The sequence below is a fragment of the Rhinatrema bivittatum genome, chromosome 14, assembly GCF_901001135.1.
Source record: "Rhinatrema bivittatum chromosome 14, aRhiBiv1.1, whole genome shotgun sequence".
In the NCBI taxonomy this organism is placed as follows: Eukaryota; Metazoa; Chordata; class Amphibia; order Gymnophiona; family Rhinatrematidae; genus Rhinatrema; species Rhinatrema bivittatum.
The window spans coordinates 76,022,207-76,043,407 of NC_042628.1; the positions used below are offsets into that span (position 1 = coordinate 76,022,207).

At 46.5% G+C, this 21,201-nt stretch overlaps 1 protein-coding gene across 2 annotated transcripts in view; it reads left to right on the top strand.

The window, feature by feature from the left end:
• The window catches only part of LOC115076193 (rho GTPase-activating protein 33-like), a 141,854-nt gene that overhangs the window by 77,598 nt on the left and 43,055 nt on the right, over positions 1-21,201 (top strand). The gene's annotated exons all lie outside the window — the stretch shown is intronic.

The following is a 21,201-nucleotide window of genomic DNA, read 5'->3' on the forward strand; positions in this document are numbered from 1 at the left end:
GGAGAATCCCACCTCCGGAGAAAATTTTGCATTATGATACAGAGACAAACTCAAAAAGTGCCTCCTGTTTCCCACAAGAGCATGTCGCCATTGCTTGCAAGTGCGGAGGGTAGTTTGAAGGGATGGAGGAATGTTTTCCCACCCCATCCACGTGTCTTGGGGTTGCCATGTGAGGGCCCATATGGGTATGTCTCTCAGGATTGTTTGTTCTATAGAAACCCAGCTTTGTTGCTCTCCTGGTTTATTCCAAGTAAGGATGGCACTCAACTGGACGGCGGCTTAGTACCAATTCATCTGGGGCACTCCTAACCCACCCCGTAATTTATGTCTGTACATCACACTCCTCGCAACCCTAGGTGGCTCCCGTTTCCAAATAAATGCAAATAGCTGTTGTTCTCCCAGCATTTCAAAAGAGCAGTAGGGATGTGTATTGGCAGTGACTGAAATAAATAATTTAATTTGGGAAGGACATTCATTTTTATAGAAGCTATTCTTCCCGTCCATGCCAATGAAAATTGTTGCCCAGTTGTCCAAATCCTTGAAGACCTTGGACACTAAAGGAGTGTAATTCAATCCAAACAGGTCTTCGAGGTGAGAACTAATTAAAATGCCCAGGTATTTTATTTTCCGGGTTGCCCACTTAAAGGGGTACTGTTGTTGCAGAGGAGCTACTTGAGCTGGCAGGACAGATATGTCTAAGATCTCAGACTTATCTAGATTTAGGCGGAAGCCAGAGACTGAGCTAAAATTTGTTAACAATTCCACTACTCCAGTTAGAGCTTTTTTTGGTTGTGACAGGATGTCATCCGCAAAGAGTGACATCTTATAATCCGTGACCCCGACCTGAATTCCAGTGACGGAGGACTGATTGCGAATCTTGATGGCAAAGAGCCCTAGAAAATGTGCAGTGGCGATAGTGGGCCCCCCTGTCTCGTGCCTCGCTGAATTGGGAAGGGGTCAGAATATGCCCCATTGATCTTGACACGGGCCTACGGTAGCTCATAAAGTTTATGTAACCAGTTTAGAAACATGGGACCGAAATTCATTTTTTCTAATGTTTGAAACAAATAAGGCCAATGAACCATGTCGAAGGCTTTCTCCACATCCACGGATAAGAGCACTGCAGGGAGCTGTTGCTTCTTGGCCCACCAGAGGAGGTCTAGTATCTTGCGGACGTTGTCCGCTGCCTTTCTACCTGGGATAAACCCAGCCTGATCCGGGTGTATCAGTTTTACCATAACCCTGTTTAAACGATTAGCCAAACTTTTCAAGTCTATATTGATCAGGGATAATGGTCTATATGACCCGCATTCCATGGGATTGCACCCAGGCTTGGCCAAGATAGTAATCCCTGCTATATTGGACCCGGGAAAAAGAGATTTGCCATATCTTAAGTCGTTAAACATTTCCATTATGTGAGGGGCTAAATGGTTAGCGAATTTTTTATAAAAAAGGCCAGTAAATCCATCGAGCCTCGGAGCCTTATTGATTTTAAGCTCTTTAATCACCTGCAAGATTTCTCCTAGAGAGATTTCTTTTTCAAAGAACTGATTTTCAACCTCCGATATTTGGGGGAGTGTCACTTGGTTTAGGTAGGTCTCAATCCCTTCCCACTGTATGGCTGGTTCTGCTTTATATAAATCCCCATAAAACTGTTGAAACCTGTGCTGTATATCATCGGCCGACGAGAGCAACGTGCCATCTTTATCCCTCACCCTTGTTGTTTGGTTCTGTGCTATCTGGCGTTTCAGCTTCCTGGCCAATAGCCAACTGGCCTTATTGCCCCATTCAAAATGTTCTTGTCTTACCAACATTAATTGTAAGGATATAGTATCCAGTTGTAGCGCACTAAGCACCTGCCTAGCCCTCTGCAATTTAGGATACATAGATTGAGATCAGTGTCTTTTATGCAGCGCTTCTAAATTGGCGATTTCTGCATTTAACACTGCCGTACGTGCTAATTTTTCCTTCTTAAATGAAGCTTGCAATATCAATTTCCCTCTCAGAACAGTCTTTAGTGACTCACAATATAATGACTTCTTTGGTGTCTGATCCCCATTATGCTGTTTAAAGTCCTCTATTGCCGCTTGTAAAGTAGAACAAAACCTGTCGTCATCCAGTAAAGTATCATTTAGTTTCCAGTATCGCCTCCCCTTATCTAACCCTTGGATCCGGATACCCAACCATGTAAGAGCATGGTTGGACCCTGCAATTTGTCCTATATCTGCCTCAGTAACCCTCGGGCTCATAAATTTATCCACTAAAAAAAAAAAATCTATCCTGGAATAGGAGTTATGGGGCCATGAATAAAATGTATAATTCCTCTGATCAGGGTATCTGTGCCGCCATATGTCCAGCAGATCCCTCTTCTGGATGAAGTTTTTGAGGTGTTTGCGTGTGGACTTTGCTCCCACGCCCCCCCTCTCCCCCCCCCCCCCCCCGAGGAATTATCTACTCTGGGTTGCAGTGTTATATTAAAATCTCCTGCTATTATTAGGTGCCCCTGTCCTTCAGAATCCAACAGCGCCCCAATCTCAACCAAAAAGGCTTGTTGATCCGTATTTGGAGCATAAATGTTAAGTAAAGAGTATACCTCCTTAGCTATTTCTAATTGTATAAACAGGTAGCCACTCTTTAGTGACCGCAGCAAAGAATTGGCATGGGAAAAGTGGCCATTGCAGTAGCCGTTCATAGCGGCGTTTCAAATGAGTTTCTTGTAAAAATATGATATCCGCTGCTGAACCTTGCGCCTCTAATCTAAATAGTTGCCTTTTTTTTATGGGCTATTTAATCCCGTAACATTAAGGGATAGAACTTTAATCATCGTCATCCTATTACCTCTACACCGGTGCTCCCTAACTCTTACAATTTCCCTCTGAGCCCTCTCGGGGTGTGATGCTGGCTTCTCCCCTGTGCCATACAGACCCAACCATACTGCAGCTCCCTTCAGTAGAAGAAGGCCCCCTCTGAGAATTAAACTCCTCTTAACCATGTGCAAAGAATATATAAAGCAAACAAACATGCTGTTATCTCCCATCCCCCTCCTCTCCCGCCCCATAACTATGCCCATTGCTGTGTACCCACAGTGAGTCTGCTGCCGCAGATGGGGGCGGGTACATTCGCGGAACATGTCCCGACCCTCCCCGAGCCACTCTTGTAACATATCCCCAATCGTACAAACATTGTTATGAAATCACTGATGAATAGATAGCTATGCTGTGAATAATATTCCCGAGCCGATGCCGTTCCCTGTTATTGTTACGCTTACCCCTTGGGCCGGTTTCTCCATCCGCTTTGTTCTCCAAAGCTGGAGGCCTCCGCTGCTGCCGATGCCAGCACGGAGCCTCCAGCCTGCAGGACGCTGCCGGCGCTGCCCCCAGCCACTTCTGGTTCTAGGCGCGTACATGCGCGCCTCGGCAGCAAATTTAAAGGGGTCGTGGCAGGAAGCTGCTGCCGGCCCTTCCTCTGGATACCAGGGCGCTGCCCTGTAAAAGCCTTCAGATGACACTTCTCTGGCGACTTGGCAACGAGCATACTTCACCCTGGTGAGTCTTCTGAGTTGCATTGGTTCCTGTTCCTGCCTTCCGAGTCCTGTTCCTGCCCTCCAAGCCTTGTTCCCGCTTCAGCTCCCTTTCTCTGGTTCCTGCGGATGGATCTGGCTTCGACCTCGGACTAGTTTTCGGTGGATCTTTGGCTTCGACCTTGGACTGGTTTTCGGTGACTCTTCAGGCTTTGATCTCGGACTGGTTATCTGCGATCCTCTGGTTTCCGATCTTGGACTAACTTTGGACGACAATTCTGATTGCTACTACTATGTTCACAGGGGTCCACCTAAGACCAGCCGGCCCCCGCACCCAAGGGCTCAGCCTGCGGAGAAAGGGGTTGGTATTGGTGAAGCTCCAGCCGGCCTCTGCTACAGCCTGGCCTCGCCTCCCGACGGTGGGGATCTGTGTGGATTCGCCCTCTTAGGTTGCGCCTACTCCACCTCAGGCAAGGGGGTCTACATTCTGGTCCGTCATTGCAACAGTTATCAACTCCCGACTTGCCAAGTCCAGATGGTCATGACGGAACGTTCACCCCTTCCCAGTGTCCTTTTCATGGGATGTTTCCCCCGAGTTCCGCCACAGTCTTCGGCCACCTTTGCGCACTCTCTGCCACCTGGGGGTATCAACATTCATTGTTTGGGGTGCGTTCTTAGCTGATGTTGTGAGTTTAATGGCGTGTCCTGCCTCTTTCAAAATGGCCTTCGCTTCTTCAACTGTTTTTACTTTAGTTGTGGCTCCTTGAATTATCATGGCTATGCCGAACGGGAATAGCCACCAATATCTTATACCTTCTTTCCTTAATAGCGCTGTAATGTCTTTGAATTCCAGTCTCCACATGAGAGTTGTCGGGGATATGTCGGCGAACACCACAATTGTATGCGTCTCCCATAACCAAATCTGTTGTTTTCTGGCCGCTCAGAGAACCTTCTCTTTTACTGTGAACCAGTTGAAGCACACCACAGTATCTCTCGGTTTATTTTTTATCTTAGGATCCAATGATCTGTGGCCTCTTTCCAGTTTCACCTCAATTGCGCCATCCTCCTCGACAGCGCCATTTTGTTGGCTCAGCAAAAAATGGCAAATCTTTTTGACCATTGTGCCACAGTCAGAGTACTCCTCACTCTCAGGAACCTCGTGGAACCTCAGGTTATTCCTTCTACTCCGGTTTTCCAGATCCTCGATTTTTGTCTGGAGGTCCCTATAGTCACTAGTGAAATGAGTATAATTTTTTTGTAAGACCTCGATTTTCACTGCTTGCGCATCCAGTCTCATGTCGCAATCGTCCACTCTCCTCCTGATCTCAGACATCTCCTTACGCAGTAATTCTGTTTTGCTATCTTTCATTTCTTTTCTCAAATCACCAAACCAGTGTCTGAATTCGTCCCTAGTTGGGATTTCAGTAGAGCATACCGCCATTCTGCCCGAATTGCCTTCTTCCTCCAACTCAGACGCGTCTGATAGCGTGGTTTCTCGATCTCCCGTAGGCCAGTCTTTGTTGTTCGTAGCTTTAGAGTAAGAGAATTGTTTAAAATCCGGACCTTTTTTCTTTTGCGCCATCCTGGGACTCTGGCACTCCTGAGGAGGGCTCGGCTGCAGGGCTACAAAGCTTTTTTCTGTGCAATTTTATAAATAGTGGCTCGGGGGTGGATGAAACTCAGGATCATGCGTCCATCTTGTTCCACAGTGCTAGTGCCCCCCTCAGTATATAATTAATTTCAAACAAAACCTAATACATATATTAAAAAAAATGTTTTATTAAAGCAACTTATAAAATAATTTTATTTCAACATTTAAATTTTATACTAACAATCCAAAAACACAAATATATGGTTTACAAATGCAATGTTTTTATAACAAAATATGAACAATATCACACAGATATAGACAGAAAATAGAAAATAAAAATGGAGAATATTCTACCATATCACATATAACCAACCACATATCCACATCCATACAAAAAGAATAAAATTAAAAAAATAAAATCTAAATAAATACAATACTATATTAATCACTAAATTCTCTCAGGTGCATAAACCCTTAGGGAAACAACCCAGGCTCCAATCCAACTCTTTTTTTAGTGCGTAAATACTTCTTGAAAAGGCAACCAGATCTCTAATCCAAACCATAGATCGTTATATGAGAGGTGATCCCCAAGTTTACATCCTAAATGTAGATCTTCATAAAGACCAAAATTCCTCCTTGATGAATATATGTATTAGGGTTTGTTTGAAACTGATTATATAATTACCCTTTTGTATTAATGAGATATCTCTGTAGGGCAGTATTCTATTCTTAGCCAATAGTTTTTCCTTACTGGGCAAGGGGTTCTATTCCCACTATTTTCTTAGTCCCAAGAATTCAGGGGGATAGAGACCCATCTTATATTTACAAGGACTGAACAGGGGACCGTTACAAGAAGAGTTCAAGATAAATGCCTTCTACACCATCCTTCCTTTCATTCAAGTGGGAGACTAGATGTGTACTCTGGATTTGAATGATGTATATGCGTACATCCTCATCCATCCTTCTGACTAGAAATGCCTCAGAGTCATGGTGGAAAAGGCACACTACCAATACAAGGCCCCCCCCCCCCCTTTTGGCCTCTCAATGGCTCTGAGGGTCTTCCAAAATGCGTGGAGGCTGCACATCTTCATAATTTTGCCTTACCTTTACGACTGGCTGGTGGTGGAATCTTCTCAAATAGGGCTGCAAGACTCCTTGAAGGAAGATGATTCAATTCCTTCAGTCTCTAGGTTTCTTAGATGATTTTATCAGGTTGTTGTAATGCTTGGGATTCAGCTGTGGGATGGCCCCATGACTGGCCAAACTCACCCTACACACTGCCATGGCAAGAACACCATCATTTTCTGCTCACTGGTGCTGCCCCAAGGCTCACGCCGGCCTATGAAAGCCCTGCAGTGGGGAAACCCTGCAGCAGCACCTCCAGATGATATCACACAGCTGGATATTTAAACCCCAGCTGTGCTTCCCTCAGTGCCTCAGCAACAGGTCCTCCCACTTTGCAGTGCCTGTTGCTTCCTGTCTTGCTTCATTGTTACCTTGTCTTGCCTCGTTTCCTAGCCTTGCTTTACCTCACCTCATTGTTGCTTTACCTTGCTGTGCCTTACCTCAATGTTCCCTTGCCCAGTCTTGCCTTGCTGTTGTCTTGCACTGTCCTGCCCTGCTTGTATCTTGGTCCCCAGTGCCTTGTGTTTGTCTTGTCTGCCTGTAGATTGCTGTATAATAGTGCCTGCCTGACTCCTGATTCTGACCTCTGCTACAGATATTGACCTCTCTTTTGGACTGCCATCTGCTCTGATCCCCTGCTTTGACCTAGATACTGTTTGCTCGATGCCTGCCCTGACCTTGGCCTGGACCCAGATGCCGTAAGTTTGCTGCCAGCCCTGACCTCTGCCTGAGATTCAACTTCATCTGACCACTCCTTACAAGATTCTCACCTAAGCCATGGGCCCCTGGATCTCAAAGGCTTAACCTGCGGAGGCTGGTGTAGGTGAAGCCCTAGCTCTAGTCCTAGAAGGAATGAGTCTACCAGCTGTCGGCGTGGGCCTAATAGGTTTGCCTGCTAGGCTGCATCAACTACACTACAGCCCAAGGGCTAATGGGTTTGCCTGCTAGGCTGCATCAACTACACTATAGCCCAAGGGCTTATATCCATGACAGTCGAACCTCTGTCCTTAGGCACATGGAGGTGGCAGTGCATGTGGTCTCCATGACTCATGAACATGAAAGCTCTCCAGTGGGGCTTCCACTTTCAGCAGGATCAACTTCATCACATTCCATAAGGGTAATCCCAGAGATGAAAAAAATCCCTTATAGGTGGCTGAACCCATTGGTCCTAAGAGTGGGTTCCCCTCCAAGTTTTACCTCATCAGGTGACATTGGCAATGGATGCATCCATCAGAGGGTGGGGTGTGTATGCAGGCTCCTTCCAAACTAGGGAAACGTGGTTGACACTGGAATGACTATTCCAGATCAGTGTCTTACAACTAGTGGTTAGAGCAGTGGACTATGAACCAGGAGACCAAGGTTCAAGTCCCGCTGTCCCTCCTTGTGACCATGGGCAAGTCACTTTACCCTACATTGCCTCAGGTACAAAAACTTAGATTGTAAGCTCTCTGGGGATAGAGAAATACCTACAGTACCTGAATGTAAACCGGTGTGATATCTCAATTGAGATGAATGTCGGTATATAAAAAAAAATAATAAATAAATAACTACGACTATAGGACATACATTGTGAATATTCTCTCATTTTCTTCAGGGAAAGCAAATTCTACTCCAAACCAACAGTCAAGTAGCAATGTTTTGTGTAAACAAGAAAGGGGAATAGTGTCCTGGACCCTTTGCCTGGTATCTCAGAGAATTTGGGAGTGGGCTGTCAATCACAGGGCTTTCCTTTCAGGCAACTTACTTTCCTGGAGTCTTCAACAAGTGGATTTTGGACCAAGGGATGGCAAACAGCCTATTTGACCATTGGGATTAATTGCCAGTTAACTTATTTGCATCAGAAAGCAACAGGAAAGTCGACAAATTTTGCTCCTTTCTTCAAAGCAAATTCAGATCTGCTCTGGATGCTTATGTGCTGAAGTGGGATACGTTTTTACCACTTCTGTTGGTGGTGAGAATGGTGCAGATTGTACTGAAGGACAGGGTCATCTTATCTTCATTGTCCCAGCTTGGCCCAGACAGCTGTAATTCTCCTACCTCATCAAGTTGTCATCCACCTGCTGATTCCTCTGGGAATTGACCCAGCTCTGCTGACACAGGAAGAGGTTGTGTCTCCCAAACTTTCCCTCTCTCAGCTTGATATCATAGATATTGATTGCTAAGTAGTTTTCTCATTGTCATTATCCAAGTAGGTTGAGGACATTTTGATTTTGGCTGGGAAGCGGTCCACCAGAAGGGTGCATGGCTTTAAAAGTGAAAGCATTTCTCATCTTTGTCAACCAGGATCCATGGACCTCTTTGTCTGTAATCCCAAGCATCTGCTTCAGTACTTGTTCTTCTCTCCTCATCGGGTCTTGGTATGTCATCAGTGAAAGTGCATCTTAGTATCATCACTACTTACCACCCTCTAGTAGATCTCCCTTCATCCTCTTGTATCAAAATTCAAGAAGGGTTTGTAGCATCAAAGTCTTTGGTTGCGAAACCACCTGTGTCATGGGATCTAGTCTTTAGCACAGCTCATGAAGCTTCCCTAGGAGCTGCTGGAATTGGCTTACTTGACGTTTATTACGTGAAAGGTAGTATTCTTAGTCGCTATCACTTCAGCTAGGAGAGTCAGTGATCTACAATAATTTGTTTCATAATTTCCGTGCCTGCAGTTTTTTCAAAATTGGGAGGTGATCTGCACCCACCCTACGTTTTTACATAAAAATGTTCTGCATTTCATTTGAATAAACTTATTGTTTTGCCCACATTCTTTCCAAGACCACATGAGCACAAAGGAGAGAGAAGGCCCTCTATTCCCTGGACTGTAAATGGGCCTTGGCCTATTATCTGAGGCGAACTCAACCGCAATGTTGGGCTTCTCAATTGTTTGTATCCTATGATCCTAACAGACTGGGCATGGCTGTTGCCAAACACATTTTCTCCTAGCAGACTGTGTTGTGCATTGCTATGCACTGGCTGACCTTTAGATCTCAGACTCTGTCAAGGCTCATCCATGGCTACCTTAGTTGCTCAGCTAAGAGCAGTGTCCATTAAGGATATCTGCTAAGGTTCAACTTGGTCATCAGTTTTATACCTTCACATCCCACTACTGTCTTTGACAATCTGTCAAGAAGTGATAGTAACTTTGGAGAAGAAGTTTTGCGCAGTCTGTTCTCCCAGTAGTCCTCAGGGGAGCCGGTTTGCTTATTCAGTAAGGGCTATGCCATGCAACCATCAGCTTGGGACTCCTCATGGCCAATTCAGCCCTGCTTGTCAATGGAGAAAGCAAATTTGCTTACTGTAAATAAGATTCTCCGTAAGTAACAAGATGAACTAGCCATGCTTAACATCTGCCTGCCAGAGTATGTATCTTCAGAGATGTGTAGCATGCAGCTATGCCATCTAGATGGGGATTGTCGCTATATAGTGCTTCTACATCCACTTTGTCAAGGAGTGTGTCAGTGTGTGACTTTATTTCTATATAGTCAAGTGGACTAATGCAGCAAACACACTGGGCTCAATATTCAGCCACATCAGGCTAAGTTACAAGGGATATTCAGCGGTTAACAAGATAAGTAGCATTGCCCAGAACCGCCCTCTGCCCATCCACTACCATGCTGGCTAAGAGATAGCCGGATAAGTCTGTCTTAATCCGGTTATCGAGCACTGAACTCGCTTTCAATATCGGGCCCACTGATTTTATCCTAAGAAAAGCAGGAAGTCCAAGTCCGGTGCTCAGCCTGTCCCTGATGGACCCAGGTTTGGATAGTAGCAGACATGGATTGTGTGTCTGGGGTCCCTTTCAAAATGAAAGGGAAGCTGCTAACTCTCAGGTCTGCGTTGCTTTGGTTGTAACTGTATTTCCTCCCCTGGCTTCCTCATTAAGGAGCTGCTGATTTCTGTAGACCCAGAAGGGTTTAAAGGCAGTGGAGCCGGTTGCTGTGGAGATGGCAGTGATAATGTCGTCACTGATCGTCCATTAACCATGGCGAGGAGCCCTGCGAGGAGGAGAGTGGCTGGCATGATGGATGAAGTAGTAGTGGGTTTATTAAAGCAGCAGCAGCTCTAGCGTTAATGAGAATTCAGTTGATAGATCAAGCAGGCATTGTTTAGATCCCCTTTTTTTTTAATGATTATTTCATTCCTGAGGATGTATTGGTGTTTAGAGGTTCATCCTGCTAACGGCTCCCACTATCATTCTGAGGATTTTGTGGGTGTACTGCTCTGTTGATCATCATCAGTGTCCCACGGAGGAATCACAATGATGCATGTAAAGCAGGAATACAGCACGGACGGCTGAAGAGTGGATATTCATCAAAGCCCCCTGCTGCTGTCACATTTCTCGTGTGTGTGTCTCTCAACCTGCATGTATGTGCGAATGGATGCCGGTGTGTGTGACGTTGCTGTGTATGACCGTCTTAGCAGGTCAGTGCTGTGTGAGTGTGACAGGAGATTGCTGTGTGATAATGCATCAGGGTGGCAGTGCGAGGCATTTCCATTAGTGTGGAAATACAGTGTTTTGTGCAATTGCATCACTTTTTTTGCTGCAGTCAGGGTTGGACTTAAAATTTGGACCCCCACAGGCAGGCAGGGAGGATATCAGCCCCACCGAGAAATCATTGGACAGAGTGAGTATGCCCCATAGTCAGATCTTCCTCTTTCCCTGTGCCTCATCTCAGGACTTCCTCAGTGCAAGCAGCAGCTACGAGCTTGCAGAAAAGTCATCATGTGGCCTGTGAGTCAGCACGAACTCACAGGCCCTGCAGTGGCACTTTCAGCTCTGTGATACCACGAAAACCCATGCAATGAGCGGGGGATCACCACAGGGCCTGTGAGCACATGCTTCATCACAGGCCCAGCAATGCCTTTTCGCAGACTGTGTGGTTGTGAGCGCCTACAGGTCCGGGCAGGAGCATGGCTGGGCGGCACCTGTGAAGGTCTGTGGCTGGGGCAGTTGCCTATATTAACAGTGTGGAAATTGGGCTTGGCTGTATGTGTGTGACAATGCAAAACTGTCTGAGCACGAGTGCATCAGGTGACTGTGTCAGCGTGTGTGATGCTGTGAGACGGTGCATCAGGTGACTGTGTCAGAGTGTGATGCTGTGAGACGGTGCATCAGGTGACTGTGTCAGCAGTGTGTGATGCTGTGAGACAGTGCATCAGGATGTGTCAGTGCTGTGTGTTTCTGAAAAGCATCACTGGGTCAGTGTGCTGGTGCTATGAGTCAGAGGTTGTTCGATAGTCTGTCTCTGTCTCCAAATGGGTTAACTTTGCTTATAACTTGACAGGAATGGCCGTCTCTGGTAATCCAAGGGTTTACGAGTCTGATCTCAGTCTCATAATACTCGCATTATGCCAGAGAGAGCTTCCTTCTGGAGTTCATAGGGGTTTATATGCACAGACCAGTGGCAGCTGGAACAAATTCTGTATCTTTCTGCCACATTTTCTTGGTCTCTGAATCTCTCAAGTACTTGAGGATCTTCTCTCTCCATACATAGCACAGAATAGTCACTTGGCACTGACATTTCTTCTCGCTAGATCTGATTTTCCTTTACCCCTGGATCTGATTTTCTTGCTCCGAGCTCTTTGTTGGTAGGAATGTGGAGCATCTCAGGGAGTCACAACTTGTTCATTCTCTGCAGTTCTGTCTGGTTTGTGAACCCAGGGTTTTTCTGGTGCAATGATGTTAGTGTTTGCACGGTTTCCACTGGATGAGCCGTGCTCTCTTATTGCGCCTCTGTATAAAGACCATCAGCATGAGATGTGTAACACTTTACAGTTCTGTGCTGCGAATCTCAATTTATCTGTTTTGCCAGGGTTTTTTCCCCCAATGCTTGTTATTCTGTGCAGCATGAGTGTCGATGATCCTCCTATGTGTAGTATGCACATTGCCTAATGGACTAGGCTTTAGGTGATTAATACATTTTAATAAAGTAAAGTTCTAGTAAAATAACTAAACCAGAACTTATCCAAAAACCTAAATCATTTAACCTCCATGCAGAACCATCAGAAACCCCAAATTGTCAAAGACAAATTTATAAGCAGCTGTGAATGTAAAATATTCCAAGAATAAAAATCCCTGTGCTAAGAATCATTTGTTTGCAGAAAAAGCCAAATCTACAACCAGCAACAAAAGGCCACATAGGTGCAGTAATAGGAGCTGTAATGTTTCTAGGGAAGACAAAAGCTGTTAAAAAATTGATACTGAGTGTTTAGTTTCTGCATGTCTTTCTGTGTCACTACTCTTTCCCTCTCTCCTCTGTGGTGTCTCCTTCCCTCTCCATCTTATTTTTTTTATTTATTGTTTATTTACTGGTTTTATATACCGTCATTCGGTGCAGCCATCATAATGGTTTACAACAGTAAAAGAATTCAATAAGATAAATACAATAAAACCAAAATACATAAAATTACATTGGCGTAGAAACATCATAATAGAATAGTATTAGAATCAAATCAAATTTAAAAGCAGGTAAGAACAATATAATATATAATATAATATACAATATAATATAATATAAAACACCTTGCCGTTTGTATATAACATTTATTTTGTATACTACATTTAAATTGTATATTGTTTAACCATTTCTATCCTCTCCTCTCTTCTTCCTTCTCCAAGTTTGGCCACCCTTGTTAAATGTAACTGTACCTTCTGTCACCACAGTTCTAGTTCTATGTATTTATTGCACCCCCGTTCTATGTAAACCAGCAAGATATGTTTTCATGATTGCCGGTATATAAAAACTCTAAATAAAATAAATAAAACAATGGAAAACTAAAATAGTAAAAGATAACATTTAAAGAAAGGCGTGTTTAGCACTGTTAAAAAATCATAAAATAATAAAACATAGGGGTTCATGAGAATGGGTAGGTTAGTTAGATTCATTGGAAGCCTTCGTGAAAAGCCACGTTTTTGTTTCTCTCTTAAATATCTTTCGGTTTTGTTGTAAGCGTAATTCTGTGGGAAGTGAATTCCAGATCGTTGGGCTTGCAAGGGATATTGCACGTTCTCTAACTTTTCTATTGTGCTCCCTTTCCCCTGCCCACTCACTGCTTTCCTGAGAGCCCAGGTCCTGAAGCTCTGCTTCCTTATTCATGCCAAGCCTAACGTTCAGGGCTCATTGAGGGGGGGGGGGGGAGGAAGAAGAAGGAAGCAAGGGTGGCGAATGCCCCCCCCCCCTTAAAGAAAATGTGTGACCACCCCACTCCCCCAGCTCCCCAGTTGGCCTGAAGGGCAGGAGTAGCAGTGCAATTACAGTGTGGGCCACGAGGACTCGGTCTCAGAGCACTTGCAGTGCTGCCGGTCCTCATGGCCTCTCCTTTAATAGTGCGTTTCTCCCGTGAGACAGGAAGTGCAAGTAGCGTGAGGAGGGAGCTGTGGGGAACGGCTGCTCTTCACATGCTCTAAGATTGAGTTCCTGCATTGTGATTGTTCTGTTCTTGCTGTCAAGAGACCTGGAGTGCAGGAAGCACTACTACTCCTGCCGTGGGGAGGCTACAGCAGAGGGAGAGGAGGGGAGTGATTGGACGGAGGAAATAGTAAGTGAGAGAAAAGAGATGTGATAAGGTTCCATGGGAGGGGGAGTGGGAGGAGAGAGAATGGGGATGGGGGAAGAGAGCAAGAGGGGAGAGTGCTGGGAAGGAGGGAGAGTAGGAGAAAGATAGCAAGGAAGGTGAGGGAGGAGTTGGTAAGGGGGGAAAGAGAAGGGGAGAAAATGGAGGGGAAAATGCTAGGAGGGAGGGAAGAGGGAGGGGATATGTGAAGGAAGGGGGTGGGTAATGAAGGGGAAGGATGAGAGAGGGAAGGTGTGAGGAAAAAGGGAGGAAAGCTTTGGAGAGAAATGAGGAAGATTGGGGACTCTGAGATATGGGAGTGATATGGGTGAGGAGATGGGGCGCTGGAGTAAGGGTGGCCTAGACAAACTGGTGTGAATGATCTGGAGGTGTTGAGAGGAATGGAATGGGACAGAGGAAAAGACAGATCTGTGAAGGGATGAGAAAGGGTGGAAATAGAGGGAGGGGAGAAAGGGAGAACGGGAAGCTGGGTAGGGGGTAAGACAGAGAGGAAAGGGGATGAGTGACTGGGAAAGAGCCTGGGCTGCCGAGGGGTCGAGAGGCAGAGAAAGGTAAAGGAGGGATGGGATGCGGTGAGTATAGAGCAGACCTGGGCAAGGGGCGGCCCGCGGGCTGAATCCGGCCCGCCTACGGTCTGAATCCGGCCCGCCCACTGCTGAGAGCAGACGGGGAATGAGGCACTGCTGCCTTCCCTTGCAGAGGGAAGGCAGCAGTTCATTCTCCGCTCCCTCGCTCCCCGATTGGCCAATCGGGGAGCGAGGGAGCGGAGAATGAACTGGTTTTTTTTTTACAGCGTCCGGGGGGGAGGAGGGAGTGACTCGAGCGAAGGCACGCTGTCCGATTGGCCGGTGCTGGGCAAGCCTTGCCCAGTACCGGCCAATCGGACAGCGTGCCTTCGCTCAAGTTTCTTTCCTACATATGTCACGGAGTTTTTTGCCGGTCCACGGCGCGCGCTCCCGGTCTCTCCCACTGCCGTTGCCGCTGGGCTGTCTCACGTTCAAGCCCAGTGGAAACGGCAGCGGTGTTGGAAGAAGCTGTGGCACCCGCGGCTGGGCCTTTTCTTCTTCCCGCGCCTGCCCCCCCCCTCCCGTGACCCGAAACAGGAAGTGATACAGGGAGCGGTGCGCGGGAAGGAGAAAGAGCCGTGCCGCGTCGGCTGCAGCATCGGCCCCCGAGCAATTGAACCAGCCGGCAATCGAGAAGAGTCAGCAGCATGAGCCTCCCGCGGCCGAAGGGATTCTTCTTTCTTGGCCTGCGGGGGCTCATGCTGCTGACTCCTTCCTAGGGGGAAGAGGAAGTGAGTAAGAGAGAGTGAGAAGCAGCCAGCCAGCCTGTGTGTGATTGAGTGGTCAGAGAGCTGATGTGTGTGTGTATGTGAGAGACAATGAAAGTGATTGCTCAGGGAGATGACTGATGTGTATGTGAGAGTGTGAGGCATTAGTCAGGGAGGTGACTGATGTGTGTGTGTGTGTGTGTGTGTGTGTGAGAAAAAGCATGGAAGTGAGAAGTCTGGGTATGTGGGAAAGCATGAGCATAAGAAGCCTGGATTGTGGGAGTGAGAAACCTGGGTGAGTGTGCATGCATGAGAGAGAGAGACTGCTTGGTAAGGTGACTGTGTGTGTGAGAGAAAAAGACTGGTGTGTGTGAATGTGAGAGAATGTGATTCAGGGAATGAGAAGCCTGTGCACGTGGAGAGTGAGCATGGAAATGAGAGAGACTGGTGTGTGTGTAACAGAGAGAAAGTGATTATGGGAATGAGAAGCCTGTGCATGTGAAGAGAGTGAGCATGAGAGTGAGAAACCTGGGTGTGTGTGAGACACAGCATGGGAGGGAGAAGCCTGTATATCTGAAAGAGAACTTGGGAGTGGGAAGCCTGTGTGTGTGTGTATGCATGAGTGAGATCAGGTGACTGGTGTGTGTGTGTGTGTGAGAGAGAGAGAGAGAGAAAAAGTGATTATGGGAATGAGAAGCCTGTGCATGTGAAGAGAGTGAGCATGAGAGTGAGAAACCTGGGTGTGTGTGAGACACAGCATGGGAGGGAGAAGCCTGTATATCTGAAAGAGAACTTGGGAGTGGGAAGCCTGTGTGTGTGTGTATGCATGAGTGAGATCAGGTGACTGGTGTGTGTGTGTGTGAGTGTGAGAGAGAGAGAGAGAAAAAGTGATTATGGGAATGAGAAGCCTGTGCATGTGAAGAGTGAGCATGGGAGTGAGAAACCCGGGTGTGTGTGAGACACATCATGGGAGGGAGAAGCCGGTATATCTGAAAGAGAACATGGGAGTGAGAGACTGGTGTGTGTGTGTGTGTGAGAGAGAGAAAGAAAGTGATTTTGGGAATGAGAAGCCTGTGCATGTGGAGAGAACAAGCATGGGAGTGAGAGACTGGTGAGTGAGTGTGTGTGTGTGTGAGAGAGAGAGACAGAGAAAGTGATTATGAGAGTGAGAAGACCATATATGCAAGTAGAACACGGGAGTGGGAAGCCTGTGTGTGTGTGTGTGTGTGTATGGCATGAGAGAAACTGTTCAGGAAGGTGACTGGTGTGTGTGTGCCAAAGACTGTTTGGGAGATGATTGGTGTGTGAGAGACAGAAACTGGTCATGGGGGCATGACTGGTATGGTGTGTGTGTGTGAGAGACATGGGCACTAAGGAAGAGGACCATAAGTATAGAGCTTAGCTTCTACTGCTGCTTCTGGTGTGTGCCATGGCCTGCAGGGAAGGGGAGTAGGAGAGCTGCTGGAGGGGGTAAGTAAAGGTGGCTTTAAGTTTATTTTTCTTGACTGCCATTTTAATTGTATGATGTCTGCTTTTTTGAAATATTTTATTGGTGTTTGGAGAATGTTTAATAGTTTTTATGAGTTTTTAATTGTTGGATGTTATTCTGTTCATAGCTGTTTAGAAACATTTATTCTGCTTATTAGTATAGTTTTACAATTATTTCTGTTTGGGGATCTATAGCTGCTTGTTAGTTCTGTTTTCCTAATAAGAGGTGTATTGGTGTTTAGGGTCTGATGTAATATTTGTAGTGTTGCCTTTTCATAGATAGGGTTGCTCCTGTTTGAGTGTATTCCATAATACAGGTGTAACTGTGTGCGGATTAGTTTATGTGCATTACTACAGATCCTGGGAGTATGTTAGGTCGGTTCTGTGTCTGTTACCGAGATGAGATATTTTGCTAGCATGTAAGCGTTTGTATCGGTCTTATTTGTTGTGTTTTCTCAGAGGACATACATTGGTGGTAAACTGCTGTCTTTTCATAAGTAGGGCTATTGAGAACTGAGTTAATTATATTAGTCCGGCCCTCTAAAACCATCCCAATTTCTCATGCGGCCCCATGGGAAAATTAATTGCCCACCCCTGGTATAGAGGGTGGATCTAGGCCCTGGTGTGAAAGTGGGACATGGAAAAATGGTGAGAGGTGACTAGAGGGAGATGAGGACCTGAGGGTGGGGAAAGGTGAGATCTAGCAATGAGTGGATAACAAAGAAAGAAATGGAGAAAAATGATGAATGGGAAAGATCAATGTCAGAGACAGATGTAATGAATGAAGGGAAGAAGAGAGGCAATAGAAAATGGAAAAGAGACCCTTAAAAGAAACTTAGAAAAAGAAATCTGGACCATCGCAATAATAAAAGTAAAATGCCCAAAGGTTGAGAAACCTTTTATTTTCAGTTTTTAGTAATTGAGGCTGCAAACTGCTACGATTGTGGTTGGATGTTCCCTAGAACCTTCTGGAACTGGGTGTGAAAAATGCTGGCGCTCCTCAGGTCGGTGGGGAGGGATGGAGCTCAGTTTCTTACCGGAGTGGAGCCTCCGCAGACTCCTTGAACCATTAGGGATCCTCTGTTTATCCCATGCCCTTCAGATTCATTACGGTTCTTAGCTCTCTGTCTGTCCATAGGCTGCATTTTTATATATGTCCGGGCGGAGGGGATGTTGTTACAGGTCTTTGTTATAAACACTTATAGGTTCTGTTTTTTATGAAGTCATTTTGAACAAATAGTCTGTAAAGATTTTGTTTTAATGTAAAGGACTGAACATGTTTTGCTGCTATTTCTCCTGTTTTAGATGGCACTAGGTGTTGTGTCTGTATGTTATCCAGAGGGAGAGGGAGAGGGAAAGGGAGAGGAAGGAGTGGAAATGAGAGGGAGAGGAAGGAGTGGGAAAGGATGGGAAGAGGGAATGAGAGGGAGAGGAAGGGTGGGAAAGGATGGGGAGGGAATGTGAGGGAGAGGAAGGAGTAGGAATGTGAGGGAGAGGAAGGAAAAGGATGGGAAGAGGGAATGAGAGGGAGAGGAAGGAGTGAGAGGATGGGAAGAGGGAATGAGAGGGAGAGGAAGGAGTGGGATGAGAGGAAGGAGTGGGAATGAGAGGAAGGAGTGGGAATGAGAGGGAGAGGAAGGGAGTGGGAAAGGATGGGAAGAGGGAATGAGAGGGAGAGGAAGGAGTGGAAATGAAAGGGAGAGGAAGGAGTGCGATGAGAGGAAGGAGTGGGGATGAGAGGGAGAGGAAGGAGTGGGAAAGGATGGGAAGAAGGAATGAGAGGGAGAGGAAGGAGTGGGAAAGGATGGGAAGAGGGAATGAGAGGGAGAGGAAGGAGTGGGAAGGTCTTTAACAGGGCCAAGGCCTTTGCTGCCTGACCTTTACTCCCCCCCCTCCCCCCCCAGTTATAATTTCCCTCCTCCTTGGGCACTGTTTCTCTGTAGGAGATATTTAGTGAGTGACTGTGGGCTCTTACTGAGGGTCTCTCTCTTTTTTACTTGTATTTGGCCTTCTGTGCCATTTCAGAGTGGATCGTGTTCAGGCACTGTAGGTATTTCCCTGTTCCCAAAGGCCTTACTAAACATTTCACGTAGATATAACACGTGAGAAAGTAAGCAGGCCCTTAAGTTAGGACCTGAGGCAATGAAGGATGAAGTCTTGGGGAGGGAAGCTAAGACGGAGGGCTCAGCTCAGCTGTGAGATCTGAGGCCTGGGAAGACCACCATGGCCACGAGCATTAACGCAGAAAGATCTTTACCTGACCTGGCGCTCTGAGGGAGATGAGGGCAATCTTTTTACATCTGGAGCTCCAGAGCCGAACTAAACACCTCATTCATAGACCCCCTGTCTCCTCCTCCTCGCACATCCCCCCTCCGCACCTAACAACACCCCCTCCATAGATAGACAATCCTCCCATCCTGTTCCCTCCACTTCCCCCCAATTCTGACTCCCTATACCCTGGATTCTGAATGCTTATTCCACTGTCAATTTGAACCTCTCTGTAACTTACCGTATTTTTCGCTCCATAAGACGCACTTTTTTTCCCCCAAAGGTGGGGGGAAAATGTATGTGCGTCTTATGGAGCGAATATAAAAAAAAAACCAAACAAAAATCTAACAAACACCCCCCCCCCCCGACTCCCCCAAGACCTGCCGAATTAATTTCCTGCAACCCCCCACCCTCCTGACCCCCCCAAGACCTGCCAAACGTCCCTGGTGGTCCAGCGGGGTCCAGGAGCGGTCCGGGAACGATCTCCTGGGCGTGAGCCGTCGGCTGCCAGTAAACAAAATGGCGCCGACGGCCCTATGTCCTCACTATGTCACTGAGACCGACCGCTGCTATTGGTCGGTCTCAGTGACATAGTGAGGGCATAGGGCCGTCGGCGCCATTTTGTTTACTGGCAACCGACGGCCCTATGCCCTCACTATGTCACTGATACCGACCAATAGCAGCGATCGGTCTCAGTGACATAGTGAGGGCATAGGGCCGTCGGCTGCCAGTAAACAAAATGGCGCCGACGGCCCTATGCCCTCACTATGTCACTGAGACCGACCAATAGCAGCGGTCGGTCTCAGTGACATAGTGAGGGCATAGGGCCGTCGGCGCCATTTTGTTTACTGGCAGCCGACGGCTCACGCCCAGGAGATCGTTCCCGGACCGCTCCTGGACCCCCGCTGGACCACCAGGGACGTTTGGCAGGTCTTGGGGGGGTCAGGAGGGTGGGGGGTTGCAGGAAATTAATTCGGCAGGTCTTGGGGGGGTCAGGAGGGTGGGGGGTTGCAGGAAATTAATTCGGCAGGTCTTGGGGGGGTCAGGGGGGTGGAGGTTGTTAATTTAAAGGGATGGGGGGGGGGGTTTTGGGGGTTCCCACAGAAAGAAAAATTTTCTGATCTGGGGAGTGGACCGAAATGGCCCTCCCCAGACCCGAAAACAAAATGGGGAGAAAAAAAAAAACTATGCACTCCCCTAATTTGCTCCATAAGACGCCCAGACGCAGAGCCGGTTTAGCACAATTTTTTTTTTTTTTAATTTTCCCCCTCTGAATCCTAGGTGCGTCTTATGGTCAGGTGCGTCTTATGGAGCGAAAAATACGGTATCTCAGATGCAATTTATGTGTCTTTAAATCGATTGTAATCCACCTTCAGGCCATTTGTGATAAAAGGCAGAATATCAAATGTCTATAAATAAATAAACGTTTCCCTGTCTGTCATTCTTTCATTGGTCATTCAGCCTTCTCCATGATGGGGTAACCCAGTTTGCATGGGATAAAGTGGAGAAGCTAACAGGCAGCCTTGAACTCCAGAGAGTAGAGGAGCTGGTGAAAGCCTCTAAGAGGAGCGAGGCCTAGGAGGTGCTGTTAGAATACGAGGCCCCTTTTCCTAGAAATCTCTCTGATCCACAATAATACCCCAGTCTTCTCTGAAGGATGCCCCTTCCAGGCTCTCACTCTAGGACCATTTGTGCTTCACTTTTTCGAAGGAGTTAATAAACATGTGGATAAAGGTGAACCAGTAGATATAGTATACTTGGATTTTCAGAAGGCGTTTGACAAAGTTCCTCATGAGAGGCTTCTAGGAAAAGTAAAAAGTCATGGGATAGGTGGCGATGTCCTTTCGTGGATTACAAACTGGCTAAAAGACAGGAAACAGAGAGTAGGATTAAATGGACAATTTTCTCAGTGGAAGGGAGTGGGCAGTGGAGTGCCTCAGGGATCTGTACTGGGACCCTTACTGTTCAATATATTTATAAATGATCTGGAAAGAAATAAGACGAGTGAGATAATCAAATTTGCAGATGATACAAAATTGTTCAGAGTAGTTAAATCACAAGCAGATTGTGATAAATTGCAGGAAGACCTTGTGAGACTGGAAAATTGGGCATCGAAATGACAGATGAAATTTAATGTGGATAAGTGCAAGGTGATGCATATAGGGAAATATAACCCATGCTATAGTTACACAATGTTAGGTTCCATAGTAGTAGCTACCACCCAAGAAAGAGATCTAGGTGTCATAGTGGATAACACATTGAAATCGTCGGTACAGTGTGCTGCGGCAGTCAAAAAAGCAAACAGAATGTTGGGAATTATTAGAAAGGGAATGGTGAATAAAACGGAAAATGTCATAATGCCTCTGTATCGCT